General features: G+C 39.0%; 1 protein-coding gene across 3 annotated transcripts in view; it reads right to left on the reverse strand.

Moving 5' to 3' along the window:
* Positions 1 to 11,406, reverse strand: part of LOC106873305 (rho guanine nucleotide exchange factor 10) — a 170,300-nt gene that overhangs the window by 62,518 nt on the left and 96,376 nt on the right. The gene's annotated exons all lie outside the window — the stretch shown is intronic.

An 11,406-nucleotide genomic window follows, 5' to 3' on the forward strand; every position in this document is an offset into this window, starting at 1 on the left:
AGCTCTAGGACTCATAATAAGCTCTAGGACTCATAATAAGCTCTAGGACTCATGACGTTGGTTGTCTGGTTTCCGTGGTGCATAAGTCATTGAGATCACAACACACCTCCTGAATGGGATGCTGTTCATTACAGCGTTCAAAATCCATAATTTTGAAGGGAGGGGACAAATCGATTACATGACTGGTTCTTTATTGTACTGACATGAAAGAAATGAAAGGCGAAGTTAAAAAGATGCTACAGGTGACAAAATGCAATCTGTAATTAGTAAGGTAGAATTAGGTGGGAAAGTTTAGATGATTTATGAATATACTATTAGAACTTTATTTGGTAAAACTATATAATTTAGTACCAAATAATTATGCATGAACAAAATTTAGCAGAATTTTGCTATTGGATGCAATGCCTACAAACTGACTGCAGGGTTTGTCTACAATTCAACTACCCATACAGGTAAATATTATCAAATGTTGGACAACCTGGATACTTCACTGTAGAGATCAGTTGTAAACTTATGGCCCCATTATATTCAGAAGAAGAATGTGTGCATGAGAGTGTGTGAGCATGTGTGTGAGAGAAAGAGAGAGTGTAAGTGAGAGAGGGAAAGAGAAAGAAAGAAATAGAGAGAAAGAAATAGAATGATTGATTGAGATGGAGAGAGAGTGAGAGAAAGTGAAAGAGTCACTAAAAACAAGGAAGTTCCTCTCCACTCCACTTCAAGGCTAATCTTCAATGTAGAATATATATCTCAAGGATGTCATAGATAGCTGAAGACTCTGTATTTAGAATTACTTCCTATAAATTTACATCCATTAATACATTATTAAACACAGCTGTAATTTACATCACTGCTATTTGCTATCAATGGTCATCATTATGTTCATAAAAAATCTCATCTTTGATGTGTCCATCACATTGCCGAGTCCATATCTTTTTTTAATGCTTTTGCAATTATTTCCATTCTCACGCCTCCCATTGATAATTACACTCACTAACAAACATACCTGTGTAATAGCAAATTGCGTTTGTCATTCTGTTTCTAAATTCTCAGCAGACAACCGCTTGTTTCATTCTTCTTGCATAAAACATTTAAATGGCTTGTCGACTGAAATTGTTGTTGGCACTCCATTGCTTACGACGTCGAGGGTTCCAGTTGATCCGATCAACGGAACAGCCTGCTCGTGAAATTAACGTGCAAGTGGCTGAGCACTCCACAGACACGTGTACCCTTAACGTAGTTCTTGGGGATATTCAGCGTGACACAGTGTGACAAGGCTGACCCTTTGAATTACATTCTTTATTATCTTTTAGTCATGAGGGGAGGCAGTGCCCATTTAAATCTGTGGGAGGGAGGAAGATATCCTCAACCTGGAGACTTGGCAACAGAGAGAACTCTATACAGAAGGCACTAGGTAGTGATGTTAAATTAAATTGTGTATTAAGTCAACAACCCAAGTTAGCCATGGAGGATTTGAACTCAGAACACAAAGAACCAAAATAAGATACCTGGTCCAACATTCTTACAGTTTAGCCAATTCAACACACTGGATTGGCATTATTTCATTTGATCTTCAAGAGATGAAAGGCAGAGCTTACCTCAGTTAGATTTGAATATATCAAGCAGTGATTCTGAACAACATGACACTTCATCTGAGGCTCTAACAACTCTGCTGGTTCAAACCCAGTCTTTTGGGTTTTAAGTAAATTGAAATACGTCAACAGCATTTTTATTTGTTTTTTATCATCTCCCATAGCAAAAATAAAAAGTCACCATCCATGTTCACAACATGCATTCAGCTGTGTAACCATCTTTATTTCCTACTTATGAAATTTATATGTAAATGGCTGACTATTCCACAGTTGCATCTACATTTGATGTAATTTTCAGGCTGAATCGGGGTGTGCATATGTGTGTATGCGTCTGTGTGTGTGTTTGTGTGTGTGTGTGTGAGAGAGAGAGAGAGAGAGAGAGAGAGAATTGACCCTGTTAGTGGACTGATACTAAATTTATCATCCCTGAGAGGATAACAAGAAAATTGACATTGGTTGTATTTGAACTCAGGGTTGTTGGCACTCCATCGCTTACGACATCAAGGGTTCCAGTTGACCCAATCAACGGAACAGCCTGCTCATGAAATTAACATGCATGTGGCTGAGCACTCCACAGACACGTGTACCCTTAATGTAGTTCTCTTAATGTAGGGGATATTCAGCGTGACACAGTGTGACAAGGCTGACCCTTTGAATACAGGTACAACAGAAACAGGAAGTAAGAGTGAGAGAAAGTTGTGGTGGAAGAGTACAGCAGGGTTCACCACCATCCCCTGCCAGAGCCTCATGGAGCTTTTAGATGTTTTCGTTCAATAAACACTCACAACGCTCAGTCTGGGAACCGAAACCACGATCTTATGACTGCGAGTCCGCTGCCCTAACCACTAGGCCATTGAGCCTCCACTGAACTCAGGGTACAGGAAGCCAAAATGAATAATGAAAGTCATTCTACTTTATGCTCTAATAATTCTGCAAAATTTACTACCTGTTCATATTAAATATGAGCATTTTGATTAAAAGTCTCATTCAAATAATTAACACCATTCCAAACAGAGATAAATATAAAAAGATTGACAAGGATCTTCATTGAAAGAATTTAAAACAGGAAGATGTAAAAGCAGCCATTTTGAATATGAATATTTTGATTAACAATATCATCCAAATTTTTTGCTTCATATTGAACAAGGAGTGATAAAATTTTAAATGAATTTGTTTTATTTCAAGGATAAAACATTGGAAAAAAGAAAAGAAAATTTCAAATTTTAATTTCAAATCAAATTTAAGGAATGTTTTATCATGTATGAAAAAATAAAAAATATGAAAAGTTTTCTGAATAAAAAGGAAGAACATGGAAAAAAGATATATTGAAAGATGAAACAATGTATGGAAAAAGATATTTAAAAAATTTTCTCTAAAGACAACTGATACAATTTTGAAAAACACATCTTGAAGATACACGAATCATTCAAATTTCAAACTAAGCATGTATAATTTTTTCCCCCAAAATTTCTTAGTAAAAAAATTATGCTTCTGTTTAGAATGAATATTTTGACAAGAAATATCATGAAAGTATGAATACCGTACATAGAAAACATTCTGTGAAAGAATATTATCAGCAAAAAATAAATTTCAAATATAAAAGTATCCAAAAAAATAACCTTATATAATTTTGAAAGAGGGAAATTGGAAAATATTCTCAACTCAGAATAGTTATTAGAAACTAAGGTTTTTGCATGTAAACAATAATTTCATAAATATTTTTATGAAAAAAAATCACGAAAATTCAAGTGACATCTCAACAAAGTCAGCAATACTCAATGTTTACTGTGAAATTAAAGTTAGAATACTGTTTATAGAATTTAACATTTAGAAATGTGTTGCATGTTGTGTGTGTGTGTGTGTGTGTGTGTGTGTGCGTTTATATATATATAATGTATAATACATAAATACATATATATATATATATATATAGTAGTAGTAATAATAATAATAATAATAATAATAATAATAATAATAATAATAATAATAGGGTCAATAAAAGAAATACCAGCTGAGCACTGGGGTGGGGGACAATGTAATAGAACTTATCCCCTGCAGCAAAATTACTGGTGTTGTGCCAAAATTTGAAACCAATATGAGGGAGCACTGAAAAGTTCCTGGCTATGGGTAAAATAAAATACAGGAGAGCCAGTACCAGTTAATTATCATTTTATTCAACATATTTCTGTCTCAGATTCACCCATTTATTACAGCAGTCCTTCAGTTTTTCTAAGCCCTGTAAAAGAACATGGAAATTTGGGCCTCTAACCAGGCCTTTCACAATACCCTTAAAACTAGTAACTTTTCAGTACCCCGACATATTTACCACCAGTTGCATTTATGATAATTAAGTTCACAACATTCTTCTTACTGTTTGAAATATGCTTCAGCCATAACTAACCAATCTTTTATCTAGACAAAAACAACATGAACTACATTATCCAATATGACATTCTTTCCTTAATACGGTAAAGAGCGATTTGAGGGAAATCTGGCTCTCATACTCTTTCTCTTTTACTCTTTTACTTGTTTCAGTTATTTTACTGCGGCCATGCTGGAGCACCGCCTTTAGTCACGCAAATCGACCCCAGGACTTATTATTTGTAAGCCTAGTACTTATTCTATTGATCTCTTTTGCCAAACTGCTAAGTTATGAGGACGTAAACCCACCAGCATCGGTTGTCAAGCGATGTTGGGGGACAAACACAGACACACAAACATATACACACACATACACACACATATATATATATATATATATATATATATATATATATATATATATACATATATACGACGGGCTTCTTTCAGTTCCCGTCTACAAAATCCACTCATAAGGCATTGGTCGGCCCAAGGTTATAGTAGAAAACACTTGCTCAAGGTGCTACGCAATGGAACTGAACCCGGAACCAAGTGGTTTCTAAGCAAGCTACTTACCACACAGCCACTCCAATGCCTGGCTGTGTGAATAAATAAATGTTGGCCATTACCTGTGTCATATAAATGGTACCTGTGAAATTATAGAAGTGGCCATTGTTGATGTCACACATATGGTACATAAAAAGCAACCATTACATTCTTGGAGTGGCTGGCATTCGGAAGAGCATCGAGCTGTAGAAACCAAGCCAAATCAGATTGGAACCTGGTGCATCTCTCTACCTTACCAGTTCCAATCAAACCATCTGACCCATGCCAGCATGGAAAATGGATGTTAAATAATCTTTTCTGCTAAAAGCACAAGGCTTGAAATTTGTGAAGAGGGTCGCAGTCGATTACATTGGACACAGTGTTTCACTGGTACTTAATTTATGGACCCTGAAAAGATAAAAGGCAAAGTAGACCTTGGCAGAATTTGAACTCAGAACGTAGCAGCAGACAAAATACCACTAAGCATTTCGCCTGGTGTGCTACCAATTCTGCCAGCTCACTGCCCTTATGGATGTTAAATGATGATGATGATGATGATAATGATATTGGCTCATAGAGTCTATAACATTCTTTCATTCTTTTATTCTTTTATTTATTTCATTCATTCGACTGCAGCCATGCAGGAGCACTGCCTTTAGTCGAACAAATTGACCCCAGGACTTATTCTTTGTAAGCCTAGTGCTCAATCTATCAATCTCCCTCGCTGAACCGCCAAGTTACGGGGACGCAAACACACCAACATCAGTAGTCACACGATGGTGGGGGGACAAACACAGACACACAAACATATACAGAGCGAGATCATTGCCAGTGCTGATGGACTGGCTCCTGTGCAGGTGGCACGTAAAATACACCATTTCAAACATGGCCGTTGCCAGTACCCGCCTGACTGGCCCTCGTGCTGGTGGCACGTAAAAGCACCCGCTACACTCTCGGAGTGGTGGGCATTAGGAAGGGCATCCAGCTGTAGAAACACTGCCAAATCAGATTGGAGCCTGGTGTCACCTCCTGGTCCACCAGTCCTCAGTCAATCGTCCAACCCATGCTAGCATGGAAAGCGGACGTTAAACGATGATGATGATGATGATATATATATATATATATATATATACGATGGGCTTCTTTCAGTTTCCAGCAACCAATTCCACTCATAAGGTTTTGGTCGGGCCGAGGCTATAGTAGAAGACACTTGCCCAAGGTACCACAAAAGTGTCATAAATTGCCATAAATTGTAAATGCTATTTTGTTTCAGTCACATCTTTTGTCTCTGTTTTTATCTTATTCCTCTTTGTCTGACACAAGGGGGCAGGGTTGTCAATGGAAGGGAGTAAGAAAGAAAAAGTGAGAGATAAGAGGTGACAATACAGCAAAATAACACTTTATTCACAATCAGACAGACAAATATAAAAGTTTAACAATGCATTGTTTCAATCCTGTAACAACAGGTGTATATAATTACATGTCAGTTGATTATGGTTGGGCAGTTTTAAATTAATTTGTTCTGACAGCTGCGTAAAAAACATATTGTCACAAGAGAGCAAAGCAGCAGCAGTAGTAGTAGTAGTAGTAGTAGTAGTAGTAGTAGTAGTAGTAGTAGTAGTAGCAGCAGCAGCGGCGGCGGTGGTGGTGGTGGTGGTGGTGGTGGTGGTGGTGGTGGTGGTGGTGGTGGTAGTAGTAGTAGTAGTAGTAGTAGTAGTAGTAGTAGTAGTAGTGGTTGTGGTAGTGGTGGTGGTGGTGGTGGTGGTGGTGGTGGTGATGGTGGTGATGGGGATGGTGATGGTGGTGGTCGTGGTAGTCATAGTAGTAGTAGTAGTAGTAGTAGTAGTAGTAGTAGTAGAAGTAGTGGTGGTGGTGGTGGTGGTGGTGGTGGTTTGTTTTTTCCTTTCCACTCTAGGCACAAGCCAGAAGAAATTGTTGCTTGACATTTTGTCAGACAAGCTAATGATTATGGCAGCTCACTGCCTTATGTAATAATAACAACAACAACAATAATAATAATAATAATAATAATAATAATAATAATAATAATAATAATCATAGCAATTCTTTCAAATTTTAAAAATTGCATACACAGTACCGTCCGAGCATGATCATTGCCAGAGCAACTGTCTGGCTTCCATGCTAGTGGCACGTAAATAGCACCATTTGAGTGTAATCGTTACCAGCGTCGCCTTACTGGCACTTGTGCCGGTGGCACGTTAGAAAATTATTTGAGCGAGGTCGTTGCCAGTGCTGCTGGACTGGCTCCTGTGCAAGTGGCATGTAAAAAACACCATTTTGAGCATGGCTGTTGCAAGTACTGCATGACTGGCCCTCGTGCCACCAGTACAGGGGCCAGTCAGGTGGTACCGGCATCGACCATGCTCAAATGGTGCTTTTTATGTGTCACCAGCACTATTACTATACACACAAAAACACACACACACACATGCACACACACATATACACACAGTATATATGAGGTCTGATCAAAAGGTATCAGGACTGTTGCTCTGGTATTGGAGCTAAAGCACACAGAGTAAAGCTACTTGGTCCAGACTGATCTTGAACACAGTTACACATGCACAATAAGTTATATCATTCTCACTCACTTCCATTATCTGTAGCAGTGCTTGGAAGTAAAGTGTGTAGAGTGTGGTCGTTTCAGTACACCACAGAGATTCCAGCAGAAAATGTATGTGTGTAAACATCCTCATCATCATCATCATCATCATTTAACGTCCGTTTTCCATGCTGGCATGGTTTGGACGGTTTGACTGAAAACTGATAAGCCGGGGAGCTGCACCATATTCCAATCTGATTTGGCATGGTTTCTACAGCTGGATGCCATTCATAATACCAACCACTCCAAGTGTGTAGTGGGTGCTTTTTACGTGCCAGTTATGAAACACCAGCATCAGCCATGACTATGATCTCACTTGGCTTGATAAGTCTTCTGAAGTCCAGCATATTGCCAAAGGTCACAATCACTTGTCACTGCCCCTGTGAGGCCCAAAGTTTGAAGGGTGCTTTTTATGTGCCAACAGTATATATATTACAGACAATATATTTTTATTAATATTTAGCAGAAGCAAAAAGTGACTCAAGGGCTGTGATTTTCGTGTGTTAACACTCATCAAACTAAAATGTTCATAAAAGCTAACACACACACACAAAACGCTTGGCTCTTGGGTCACTCTGCTGCTTCTGCTTGTGTGTGTGCATGTATGTATATATGTCATCATCATCATCATCATCGTTTAACGTCCGCTTTCCATGCTAGCATGGGTTGGACGATTTGACTGAGGACTGGTGAAACCGGATGGCAACACCAGGCTCCAATCTAATTTGGCAGAGTTTCTACAGCTGGATGCCCTTCCCAACGCCAACCACTCAGAGAGTGTAGAGGGTGCTTTTACGTGTCACCCGCACGAAGGCCAGTCAGGCGGTACTGGCAACGGCCACGCTCAAAATGGTGTCTTTTATGTGCCACCCGCACAAGAGCCAGTCCAGGGGCACTGGCAACGATCTATGAGACTGACGCGCTGCCTACTGCGCTATATATATATATATATATATATATATATATATATATATATATATATATATATATATATATATATATATATATATCTATATAAAATATATACATACACACATGTTTACACACCCATATATATATGTGCATATGTGTGTATGTGTGTGAATGTGCATGTATGTATGCATGTTTGTATGCATATATGTATGCATATATATATATATATATATATGTGTGTGTATGTATGTGTGTGTGTGTGTGTGTGTGTGTGTGTGTGTGTGTATACACACACACGTTGAAGCCATTAAGAGTATTTTTCCTCTCTTAATTTCCTGGACTTGAAACATCTACTGAACATAGCCTCGAAAGGCTAAGAAGGCATCCCATTTACTGACTGATGATGCTTAAGTATGAACTTGTGCAATCACGTCCACCATCCAATACAGTTTAGCAGGAATTTCCATTTATTTCAAGTACGTAACAAGAGAGTATTTAAGTAGTTGCCAGACTGAAAGTATATTTATACGAGTGCATACAACTGTGTGAGTCCATGTGTGTGTGTGTGTGTGTGTGTGTGTGTGTGTGTGTGTGTGTGTGTGTGTGTGTGTGCATGTGTGTGTGCATGCATGCGTGTGTGTGTGTGTGTGACTGTATGTGTGTGATTCTCTGTCTGTGTGTGCATGTGTGTGAGTCTGTGTGTGTGTATGTGTGTGTGTACATGTGTGTGTATATGACTGTGTGATTCTGTGTGTGTGTGTGTGTGATTCTGTGTGTGTGTGATTCTGTGTGTGTTGTGCATGTGTGTGTGCGTGTGTGTGTGTGACTCTGTGTGTGTGTGTGTGTGTGTGTGTGTGTGTGTGTGTGTGTGTGTGTGTGTGTGTGTAGTGGTTGTCTACTCCTTATACAGAGTTTGACCACCTCCTGTACCTACACCTTAGCACCATCATGGCTTCTCATATGGCTTTTAAAACCAGACAATGTTCTGAAAAGACACCCACATAAATTGCAGCTCTGATTTGGTTCACCAAGATCTGCAGATAAGTTCTGATCTTTGTGGATCTTAAAATGTCTTTTGAGGCCTCCATTGGATTTGCAAACCTTCTGGCATACACTGCATTCAAAAGGTGTGCACAGACATATTGGCAGAATAGTTGGTGGAGGTTCGTTTTCCATACCTTCGCAGATGAGATTTGAGGCCAGCAAAAGACAGGCATGGTCTGTCACAGACTGTGCACACAAAAAGGTCATTGTCATTCACCTTCTCGATTGTTACATTCTTCCTTAGATCTCTTTTGAGTCTTATTTGCCTTATCCTGGCCTCTTCAAATACTTTTACTCCACTCTACACCTTTGTTCGCCATCCAACTCGATCCGAAGCAAGGGTTTCTATATCTTCTGGAACCATTTCAAGTGACTTCATAGTAGTCCTTACGCTATCCTTAAACCTCTTTTAGGTAGGTGTGTGTGTGTGTATACACACACACACACACACACACACACACACACACACACATATATATATGTATATCTATATATTATATATATATGCATAATATATATATATATATATATCATCATCATCATCGTTTAACGTCCGCTTTCCATGCTAGCATGGGTTGGACGATTTGACTGAGGACTGGTGCAACCGGATGGCTACACCAGGCTCCAATCTAATTTGGCAGAGTTTCTACTACTGGATGCCCTTCCTAACGCCAACCACTCAGAGAGTGTAGTGGGTGCTTTTACGTGTCACCCGCACGAAAACGGCCACGCTCGAAATGGTGTCTTTTATGTGCCATATATATATATATATATATATAAGCTATGGACACATAAGAGGTGCAGCAATATCAAAGGAAGGGTAACTGAGAAGTCAGTTTTTGTGTGGCAAGTGCTCAGGAGCAATAAACACTGAAAACGTGCAGTAAATAGCTTCCGTCACATTCCGGGGAGAAAAACTACAAGTAGTTGATATCTTCTGTTACCTAGGTGCCCACGTCAGTAACGGGGGTGGATGCTCTGAAAGTGTAACTGTTAGAGTAAGGATAGCCTAGGCATAATTCAAAGAGCTCCTACCTCTGCTGGTGAGAAAGGGCCTCTCGCTCAGAGTAAAAGTAGACTGTAAGATAGACTGTAAGACGCATGTGTGTGAACAGCTATGCTATATGACAGTGAATCATGGTCTGTGTCTGCTGAGGACATGTGTAAGCTTGCAAGGAATGAAGCCAGTATGCTCTGCTGGATGTGTAATGTCAGGCTGCATGCACAACAGAGTGTAAGTGCCCTGTGAGAAAAGTTGGGCTTAAGAAGTATCAGATATGGTGTGCAAGAGATACAGCTGCAAATAGATGAGGACAGCTGCGTGAAAAAGTGTCACACCCTAGCAGTTGGGGGAACCTGTGGAAGAGGTAGACCCAGGAAGACCTGGGATGAAGCACGACCTTCAAACATTGGGTCTCACCGAGGCAATGACAAGTGACCGAGACTTTTGGAGATATGCTGTGCTTTGAGAAGACCCGGCAAGTCAATTGAGACTATAACTATGGCCTATGCCAGTGCTGTATAAACCAGCTCATTTAAGAGTACCCTTCCGTCATTGGATAATAAACCTCTTGAGGCAAGTGAAATCGCTGTTGTGGCCAATGACAGTACCACCTGATTGGCACCCATGCCAGTGGTAAGTCAAAAGCACCATAAAGCTGTTTGCCAGGAGCTGCACAAAGCTGGATTTCATGGAAGGGCTGCGATCAGAAAGCCACTACTTTCAAAAACAAATGTTGCAAAGTGTTTAGAGTGGAGTAAAAACCTACAGAATTGGTCCCTAGAGCAGTGGACGAATGTTATTTTCTCGGACGAGTCATTCTTATTTCCAATCATCAGCCAAATATAAGTGCGGAGACAACCACAAGAAGCATTTGACCCAGACTGCTTTCTTCCAACTGTTCAACATGGGAGAGGATCTGTGATGATTTGTAGCACTATATTGAGGTCGACCTCGAACTCACAAGAGTAAACAAGAGAGACAGAGACAGGCAGAAACAAGGAAAATGCTCCTTGCATTTGAATACTATGCAAATATTCTTTAAAAAACTTTTCATTTCATTTTTCCAAAATTTAATTCTTTTCCATACTTGCAGTTGAAAAAGTCTCAATGACCGAAACTGGTACTGAAATATTTTTTTATATAAAATTATTTTAGCATTTTCTACCTTGACTTTTTTTCCACATATATATCAACTTGTGTGTTCCTTTTCAACCTTCTATATATATATATATATATATATATATATATATATACATATATATATATATATATGCATATATATACATATATATACATATATATACATATATACATATATATACATATAT

The sequence above is a fragment of the Octopus bimaculoides genome, chromosome 6, assembly GCF_046866305.1.
Source record: "Octopus bimaculoides isolate indiv1 chromosome 6, ASM4686630v1, whole genome shotgun sequence".
Classification (NCBI taxonomy): Eukaryota; Metazoa; Mollusca; class Cephalopoda; order Octopoda; family Octopodidae; genus Octopus; species Octopus bimaculoides.